The sequence below is a fragment of the Calypte anna genome, chromosome W, assembly GCF_003957555.1.
Source record: "Calypte anna isolate BGI_N300 chromosome W, bCalAnn1_v1.p, whole genome shotgun sequence".
NCBI lineage: Eukaryota > Metazoa > Chordata > Aves > Apodiformes > Trochilidae > Calypte > Calypte anna.
The window spans coordinates 18,519,588-18,530,066 of NC_044276.1; the positions used below are offsets into that span (position 1 = coordinate 18,519,588).

The 10,479-nt window shown below is 47.7% G+C and overlaps 1 pseudogene; it reads right to left on the reverse strand.

Annotated features, from left to right (window-relative positions):
* Positions 1-9,346: 9,346 nt before the first annotated feature.
* LOC115600124 lies at positions 9,347-10,040 on the reverse strand (annotated as a pseudogene).
* Positions 10,041-10,479: the final 439 nt, after the last annotated feature.

The window sequence follows — 10,479 nt, forward strand, 5'->3', positions numbered from 1 at the left end:
TCTATTTGACATTTCTCTACTTGCAAAGAGGAAAACTCCAACTGTGCCTGAGTGCAGCAGTTCTCTAACGGAGATGAGTTGGGAGCTGGTGGAAAGGAACTGTAACATCCAGCTGCAGACTACAGGGAAGAAGTCTGATGATAGGAAAATGGATGCTGGATAGAGGGTAGAAGTGGTGGCAGAAACAAGGTGATGGTGACAAGGTGGTGCTGACAAAGTGGTAGAGACAAATTATCCCAGACCCTTCCCAGGGAGCCAATGGGAGCAATGTTTTGTTTGGGGAGGTGAGGAAGAATGTTCTTCATAGAGTGCTGGACTTCAAAGGTTTTTCCTCACTGTCCAGGCATCTTGAAGAGTCACTCTGCACCAATAATAGTAGAATTTAAATTTCTTAATTGAAAACCAGTAAAATAGAACTTTTCGATAGTTTCTATTCAATGCTCTTTCTTCACACTGGAACCTCTCAAATTAGCTGTACAAGTATTGAACACAAAAAACACCACAGGGTAAGACAAAGATGGCCTGCACTATAATGGGCCCCCTGGTGCCAGAGAGACTGAGCCCATGATCCTCAGGTACTGACAGGAGACTGAAAAAAACCCATCTTTAGACATTAAAGCCAAAAAAAATCCAGATTATCTTGAAGTATTGATTGGCCCCATGGGGTCCCATTACTGACAAAGCCTCCCCAGAGACTTGTTGGAGAAGGTCACTGGAGGCCATGATTGCACAGAGGCAAAGATTCTGTAAAGGTGGCTCTGAAGCCACTGATATGTACTTATCTATTTATTTATGTATCTATTTATTTATTTATATTATGAATCAGTCAGGCCAAACTCCGAAGCCCAGGCAATGGGAAATCAGAGGCCATCCCTCACTTGTGGATAACGAGTAAGCAGTCTTCCTAGGGGCAGAGGGGTGTTGGGAGTTTTTGGAAGAAAACGGACATGTGAGCAATCCTGACTAATTAGCTTTAGCCAGAGTAAGCTAAGGGCATTGAGGCCCAGCTTCAAGGTTATTAAAAGATCAGCTATGGGCGAAAGATAAGGGAATTGGCAGCAGAAAAGAAGCATAACAGGATGGGAAAGCATTGCATAGACAGCACATAAACAGTTGTATTTAACCAGTTCTGAGCCCCTGAGAAAAAGAAAGTTACAGCAGATAAAAAGGTGCAAACAGGATGCCTGCGATCAACAAAGCAGGACAAGGACGATAAGCAGTACCCTATTGCAACGTGACAACAGGTGTATGAACAGCAACACGCAGCCAATCAACATGAGCCATGAAGATGCCAAGACCATATAAATGTAATGCTTTGCTTAATAAAATTGAGCTTTGTTGCTAACTCATGTTAAGTCATCTCTTTGCTCCGTAAGCCCGTACCCTCCGACAGAGGGGTGTGAAGAAGAGCAATAAAAACTTTAGGAAAAATGCACAACACCTCCCAACTACCCCATGCAGGGGTGAGGAGCAAACCAAGTGCAGAGCCTCAACATAAACTTCTGACTGGTGGTGGTGATACAGTGACCATTTCTAAAGCCACCTTTCCAGACACAGACTGTCCAGACAAAGGCCATTCCCATTCCTCTCCAGTTGTCCCCTTCTCCTACCCTTTGTTCATTCAGATGCCTTTCCCCTGGGCTGCTGCTTTGAGCAGCAGGTTGTTCAAAGCTCGCCTGTCTTTCAGCAGCCTGATTGTCTCTTTAGACACCTCTGTCATGATGATCACAGCTCTCTTTTCCATCTGTCTCTCTAAACCATTTCTCCTCAGATTCTTCTTCACTTTCTCTGTTTGACTTTTCTTGGCTGGCACAAAGGAAAACTCCTGCTGTGCCCGTGTGCAGTCAGTTCTCTAAGGAGAGCAGGTGGGAGGTGGTGCAGTGGAGTTGTAACCTCCAGCTGCAGAGAGGAGAAGTCTGCTGCAAGGACCAGGGATGGAAGTCCCAGGTGGGACATGAAAGGAATGGTGGGGCTGGGGAGGTGAGAAGTAAAGTTGCCCACGCAGTGTCAGACCTTAGGGAACTTCTATTAGAAAAAAGCAGTTTTCATTATTCACAGTTTAAAATTTTCCTCCTACATTATAGTGGGAAAACCTCTCCAATTATCTGTCTTGAAAATGTGAACAATATCCCATGGAGAGCCATAGCCCTGTAGTGCTCTCTGTATTTCAGTGAGCCCCAGGGTGTGTTTGGTGCTGAGTCCGTGTTCCTCAGGTGCTAAGAGATGAGTGAAGAAACTGCTCCAGAAGTCAGAATGGAACCTGAAAGTACCTTGAAGCACTGATTGGCCCCACTGAAGACCATTGCTGCCAGAGCCTCCCCATGGCCTTGTTAGAGCAGATCACTGGAGGCCATGATTTTAGGGAGACAAAGGCTCTGTAAAGGTGGCTTTAATTTATCGTTTTTTTGTAGTCGTGAGGCCACTCTGAACCCCAGGAAATGAGAAGGCAGAGCTCATCCTTCACTTGTGAGTCAGCATTCTTCCTTGGGACAGTGGGGTGTGAAGATCAATAATATCAGAAAATGTACACCACCTCCTGGCTACCCCAAGATGGGATGAGAAGCAAACCAAGTTCAAAACCTCAAGAAAGTGTTTTTCCTGGTGGTGGTGGTGATACAGTGACCATTTCTAAAGTCTCCTTTCCAGACACAGACTGTCCAGACAAAGGGACAGGCTGGAGAGGTAGCAAAATTACATGAGGTTCAAGAAGGACAAGCACAAGGTCCTGCACCTCGGTTGGTTGGGGCAATCCCCAGCACAAATACAGGTTGGGCAGAGCATGGATTGAGAGCAGCCCTGAGGAGGAGAAGGACTTGGGTGTGCTGGGTCCAGTTCTAGAGCCCAAAGCACAAAAAGGACATGGAGCTGTTATAACAAGTCTAGAGGAGGCCACAAAGAAAATCAGAGGGCTTATCATCAGGAGATCTCTAGGTCAATGTCCTGGTCTCATCAGGGTTGGTTCGGTTTAAGGGAGGGTTACTCAGGATTTATTAATTTGGGGTTTGAAAAGCTGCAGGGAGATGGAGATGACAATATGCTCTTTGGGACACCTGCTTGAGTGTCTTGATGATGAGTAAGTTTTTAAGATTTTCCTCCGTTGTTTCAGCTGATGCTCATTGGTCCTCACCCTCCCATCATGCACACCCACGAAGGACCTGCCTCCATTTCTTGCTGATACCCAATGAGTTATCATAGAATCAGAATATGCCGAGATGGAAGGGACCCAACAGGATGATCAAGTCCAACTCTGCCCTGTGTAGGGTACCCCCGGGATCACACCATGAGTCTTAGAGCATCATCTAAACACATCTTGGACTCAGGAAGAATTGATTCTGTGACCACTTTCCCATCAAAGTGGTCGTTGTTATGAAGCAATGAAGTATTCTACCACTCAACTGCCCTCTGGGTGAAAAACCCTTCCCTTCTGTGTAACCTAAAGCTCCACTGATTAAGCTTCCTATCATTTCCCCAAGTCCTCTCATTGGTCACAGGAGTGAAGAAATCAGAACCAGCCCCATCTCTTCCCCTTGTGAGCATCCACAGACTGCAATGGGGTCTCCCCTCAGCCTTCTTTTGTCCCAAATGAACAATCCAAGTGACCTCAGGTGCTCCTCATGTCATACCTTCCAGACCCTTCACCATCCTTGTTGCTCTCCTGTAGACACTCTCTAACACCTTGATGCCTTTTCTATACTGGAGTGCTCAAAACTGCACACAGTACTCACAGTGAGGCCGTACCAGTGCAGAGTAGAGCAGGACAGTCACCTCCCTGGACTGGCTGGTGACACTGTGCTTAACGAACCCCAGGACACAGTTGGCCCTCCTGGCTGCCAGGACACACTGCTGGCACATGTCCAGTTTGCCATCAACCAGGACCCCCAGGTCCCTCTCTGCTCTCCAGCCACTCGTTCCCCAGTCTGTACTTGCCCCCAGGGTTGCCCCATCCCAGGTGCAGAATTCAGCACTTGCCCTTGTGGTTGATGATTCAGCACTTGCTGAACTTGTGGTTCAGCACTCATCCTTCCTGTGGCTGCTGATTGCCCATCTCTCTAACCTGCCAAGGTCTCTCATCCACAAACTTGCTTCAGATTCCTTCCAGTCCTGCACCCAAGTCATTGATGAAGATATTGAAGAGGACTGGGCCAAGGATGGAGCCCTGAAGGACCCCACTAGTGACCAGTCACCAGCCTGATGTGACCCCATTCACTGTCACTCTTTGTGCTCCACCTATGAGACAGTTGCTCACCCATCACATAGCACAGTTGTTCAGCTGTATGATGGACATTTTATCCAGGAGGATGCTATGAGAGACAGTACCAAAAGCTTTCCTGAAGTCTAGAATTATTGCATCCTCTGGCTTCCCTTGATCAGATAGGTGCGTTACCCTATCATAAAAGATTTGACCCAGTAGGATTCCCAAGTAGTTCTCTGCAGGGCTGCTCTCATTCATTCATCTTCCAGTCTCTACTGACAGTGGAGATTTCCTCCTCCCAGGTTCAGGACCTTGCACTTGGCCTTGTTGAACTTCATGAGGTTTGCACAGGCCTTAAACCTCAAGCTCAAACCTGTCCAGGTCCCTCTGGTTATCATCCCTACCCTCAAGCCAATCAACTCTTCCCCTGAGCTTGGTGTCATCTGCAAACTTTGCTGAGGGATCACTTGGTCCTGCCATCCCTGTCACTGACAAAGATACTAATTAGTACTGGGGACATTCACTACTATTTAGAAGGTACCTTTAAGTCCAGATGGGACACCCTTCATTATTGGTTTCCCTTGGACACTGATCCATTGACCATAACTGTCTGCATGAGGTCATACAGCCATTTCCTTGTCCATCCAACTCTCCATCCATCAAACACATCCCCCTCTAATTCAGCAATGAGAATGATTTAGAGGCTCATATATCAAGCCTTGGTAGATGACGTCTGCAGCTTATGCTTTGTTCACTGCTGCAATTACTCCAAGGTAGAAGGTCAGGAGGTTTGTGAGGCCAAGCTGGCCCTTTGTGAAGCTGTGTTCCTTTCCTCAGATCACCACTCTCTTTCCTAAATCACCAGGAAAAGGTGATTTTAATATGGAAGGTGTGACTTAATAGGATCTAATGTCAAGGATTTGTCTGCTAATATGTGAAAGGGATGTGTAGGGGTTAAAATTGGAGTCGCCGAGATGGAGATCTGAGGCAATGATTTGTAGAGGTACAGTGAAAATGGAGCCAGGATCAGGCTGGAGTGATTTGTTCAGGAATCAGGGAACACAATGAGGAGGTCCCTCCCATTGAGTCACAAGGACCAGTGTGGACCCCCTTGCTTTCAAAACTCTTAAGAGTGTGACTGGACCAAAATGTAACACCAGAAGTCTCAGAAATAGGACATCAGGTAAAGAAATCACTTCTGAGTCCTTTATTTTTTTAAAAAAAGACATAGATATTATTTCAAAAACCTTTCAAGAAGGTTCTCGTTAAACGTGGAAATGAAGATACAGAATTGGAAATTTAGCAATGGGATTCCTTGTGCACAAGGAAGTATAAAGAGAAAAAAATTAGTAATCAACATCAAAAACTTCCAGAAGGCTGGCTGGGACTGTAATGAGACACATTATGAATTATAGAATCATAGAATCATAGGGGTGTGAAGGGACCTCGAAAGATCATCTAGTCCAACCCCCCCTGCCAGAGCAGGGCCACCTAGAGTACCTCGCATAGGGACATGTCCAGGCGGGTTTTGAATGTCTCCAGTGAAGGAGACTCCACGACCCCCCTGGGCAGCCTGTTCCAGGGCTCTGTCACCCTTACAGTAAAAAAATTTTTCCGGATATTCAACTTGAACCTCCTATGCTCCAGTTTACACCCATTACCCCTTGTCCTATCACTGGTCACCACTGAGAAGAGCCTAACTCCTTCTCCTTGACACTCACCCCTTACATATTTGAAAACATTGATGAGGTCACCCCTCAGTCTCCTTTTCTCCAGACTAAAGAGACCCAGCTCCCTCAGCCTTTCCTCATAAGGGAGATGTTCCACCCCCTTAATCATCTTAGTAGCTCTGCGCTGGACTCTTTCAAGCACTTCCCTGTCCTTCTTGAACTGAGGGGCCCAGAACTGGACACAATACTCCAGGTGCGGCCTCACCAATGCAGAATAGAGGGGGAGGAGAACCTCTCTTGACCTACTAACCACACCCTTTCTAATGCACCCCAGGATGCCATTGGCCTTCTTGGCCACAAGGGCACATTGCTGGCTCATGGTCATCTTCTTGTCAACCAGGACCCCCAGGTCTCTTTCACCTACACTGCTCTCCAGCAGGTCAGCCCCCAACCTATACTGGGCCATCGTGTTGTTCTTCCCCAAATGCAAAACTCTACACTTCCCCTTGTTGAATTTCATCATGTTTCTCCCTGCCCAACTCTCCAGCCTGTCTAAGTCTCTCTGAATGGCAGCACAGCCTTCTGGTGTGTCAGCCACTCCTCCCAGCTTAGTGTCATCAGCAAACTTGCTGAGGGTACATTCTATACCCTCATCCAAGTCGTTGATGAAGATATTGAACAACACCGGTCCCAGTACCGACCCCTGAGGGACTCCACTAGTCACACACCTCCAACCAGATTCTGCCCCATTGACTACAACTCTCTGACTCCTTCCTTTCAACCAGTTCCTGATCCACCTCACTACCTGATCACCAAACCCATACTTGATCAACTTATCTACAAGGATGCTGTGAGAGACAGTGTCAAATGCTTTACTGAAATCAAGATAAACCACATCTACCGCTCTTCCATCATCTATCCACCTAGTAATTTCCTCATAGAAGGCTATGAGGTTAGTCAAACATGATTTACCCTTGATAAAACCATGCTGACTGCTCTTGATGACCCCCATGTCCTTGATATGCCTGGAGATAGTGACAAGAACAAGTTGTTCCATCACCTTTCCAGGGATGGAGGTGAGGCTGACCGGTCTATAGTTACTCGGGTCCTCCTTCTTGCCCTTCTTGTAGACTGGAGTGACATTTGCTATTCTCCAGTCCTCAGGCACCTCTCACTGCGACACCATGACTTACTGAAGATGATGGAGAGTGGCCTAGCAATGACCTCCGCCAGCTCCCTCAGCACCCTTGGATGCATTCCATCTGGACCCATCGACTTATGGATGTCCAGATTACTCAACTGATCCCTAACCCAATCCTCATCTACTATGTCAAACTCCTCATCTATCTTGACTACTTCTGGGGCTAAATGAATCTGGGGCTCATGCGGAAACCCTGCAGGAGTAAAGACAGAGGCAAAGAAGGCATTCAGCACCTCTGCCTTCTTTATATCCTCTGTCACCAGGGCTCCCAGCTCATTCCTTAGTGGGCCAATATTGCCTCTAGTGTTAGTTTTGCTAGCTATGTATTTGAAAAAGCCCTTTCTATTATCCTTAACCTGACTTGCAAGGTTAAGTTCCAAGGAGGCCTTAGCTTTCCTAATTGCCTCCCTACATCCTCTGACAACAGTCCTATATTCCTCCCAAGTGACCAGCCCCCCCTTTCATGATCTGTAGATTTTCCTTTTCCACTTAAGTTTTCCCAGCAGTTCCTTTTTTAACCATGCTGGCCTCCTAGCTCCCTTACTAGATTTCCTAACCATAGGGACGCTCTGATCCTGTGCTTTCAAATAGTGGTCCTTGAATATTGACCAGCTATCTTGAGCCCCTTTATCTTCTAACACCCTGTCCCATGGGATTTCTCTTAACAGTTGATTGAGGAGGCCAAAGTTTGCCCTGTGGAAGTCCAGGGTTCTGGTCCTACTGGGTGTTCTGTTCCTTCCACACAGGATCCTGAACTCTACCATCTCATGATCACTGCAGCCAAGGCTGCCATTGACCACCACTGCTTCGACAAGGCCCTCCTTGTTGGTTAGTACAAGATCCAGCAGCGCTCCTCTTCTAGTCGGCTTGTCCACCATTTGCATTAAGAAGTTATCATCAATGCACTGGAGGAACCTCCTAGACTGTGAAAGGCTGGCTGTGTGAGTCAACCAGCAGATATCGGGGAAGTTAAAATCTCCCATGAGGACTAGGGACTGAAGTTGTGAGGCTGCTTTCAGCTGCCTGTAGAAGGCCTCATCAACCTCCTCGCCTTGATCAGGAGGTCTGTAGTAGACCCCCACAACTGTATCACCCACACCAGCCTGCCCCTTAATTCTAACCCACAAACTTTCAACTTGCCCCTCATCAGCCCCTGCACAAAACTCAACACATTCGAGTTGCTCTCTCACATAAAGAGCAACTCCACCACCTCGCTTCCCCACCCTATCTTTCCGAAAAAGCACATAACCATCCATGGCCACATTCCAGTCATGTGACCTATCCCACCATGTCTCTGTTATCGCTACCAGATCATAACCCTTAGCCTGTGCACTGACCTCTAACTCTTCTTGCTTATTCCCCATGCTGCGTGTATTAGCATACAGACATTTCAGGAAACGAACAGAGCACACTGGTGGGACTAAATCCTCCCTAGACCACCTGCCTTCGGGCCCTGGTTCGTTCTTCTTGTGTTTGTCCCTAACAGACTCAGTTTTCTCCCCTTCCCCCTTCACATCTAGTTTAAAGCTCTCTCAATGAGCCCTGCTAAGTCCTGCCCCAAAAGCCTCTTCCCCCTCTGGGACAGGTGCATCCCACCTGCCACCACCAGGCCAGGTGTCTCATATAGCATCCCATGATCAAAAAAACCAAAACCCTGTCTTTGGCACCAGTCTCTTAGCCAGTCGTTGATCTGTAAACTCTTCCTATATACCTCCCCACCCATTCTTACAGGAGGGATGGAGGCAAACACTACTTGCGCTCCAGACCCCCTAACTAGCCGTCCCAGGGCCCTGAAGTCACTCTTCATTGCCCTTACATTTCTTGTGATAATTTCATCACTGCCAACCTGAAAAATCAGCAGTGGATAGTAATTAGAGGAACCCACAAGATTAGGGAGTTTCCTTTTAACATCTCTAATCCGAGCCCCAGGGAGGCAACAGACCTCCCTGTGGGATGGGTCCAGTTGACAGATGGGCCCTTCTGTCCCCCTCAGAAGGGAGTCACCCACCACAACTACTCTCCTTTCCTTCTTGATTGAAGAAGTCCTAAGGACACGGGGTGACTGACGAGTCCTAGGTGGTTCACTACGTAAGTCTACCTCTGTAACTACATTTTCCTGTCCCTGAAGTTCCAAGGCCTCATACTTATTCTTCAAGGAGGAGGGGGTTGGGAGGATTTTTTTGTGCCCTTCCGAGGCCGGACCTCCTTCCATTCATTCGTATCTCTTAAGTCCTCTCCATGAGATATATTATAACTGATATAAATAAGAAATTGGGAATTTTATTACTTATGAATCAATCCTGTCACCAGTTTACACAAAGCACACTTGAGCTCCTGGTTTCTCAAGATGTAGATGAGGGGATTCACTGCTGGAGGAACCACCGAGTACAGAAATGACACCACCAGGTCTAGGGATGGGGAGGAGATGGAGGGGGACTTAAGTAGGCAAAGATGTCAGTGCTGACGAACAGGGAGACCACGGCCAGGTGAGGGAGGCACGTGGAAAAGGCTTTGTGACTTCCCTGCTCAGAGGGGATCCTCAGCACAGCCCTGAAGATCTCCACACATAGGACACCATGATGAAAAAAAAACAGAAAAAGGCTACACAGGGACTGACCACAAGAAGCCCAATTTCCCTGAGGTAGGAGTGTGAGCAGGAGAACTTGAGGATCTGGGGGATTTCACAGAAGAACTGGTCCAGGGCATTGCCCTGGCAGAGGGGCAGGGAAAATGTATTGGCTGTGTGTAGCAGAGCAGTGAGAAACCCAGTGCCCCAGGCAGCTGCTGCCATGTGGACACAAGCTCTGCTGCCCAGGAGGGTCCCGTAGTGCAGGGGTTTGCAGATGGCCACATAGGGATCATAGGACATGATGGTCAGGAGACAGTACTCAGCTGTGATGAAGAAGAAAAAGAGAAAGAGCTGTGCAGCACATCCCCTGTAGGTGATGTCCGTGTTGTCCCAGAGGGAATTGGCCATGGCTTTGGGCAGAGTGGTGGAGATGGATCCCAGGTCAAGGAGGGAGAGGTTGAGGAGGAAGAAGTACATGGGGGTGTGGAAGTGGTGGTCACAGGCGATGATGGTAATGATGAGGCCGTTTCCCAGGAGGGCATCCAGGTAGATGCCCAGGAAGAGCCAGAAGTGCAAGAGCTGCAGCTCCTGCCTGTCTGCAAATGCCAGGAGGAGGAACTGGCTGGTGGAGCTGCTGTTGGACATCTGCTGCTTTTAAAAGACATGGAGAGCTGTTTGAGGAGGAAACACAATAATTCAGGACACAATTCTCCGAAAAATGAGACCCATTTCCCATACACCATCTGCATCCTTCATACATGCAGTTTTCTAGTAGTTCTTCCTTGAAGCCCATGGCTGCAGTCCTGGTTGTTTCTGTTTGTGCCAGAAGGATCAGGGACTCTGTTCA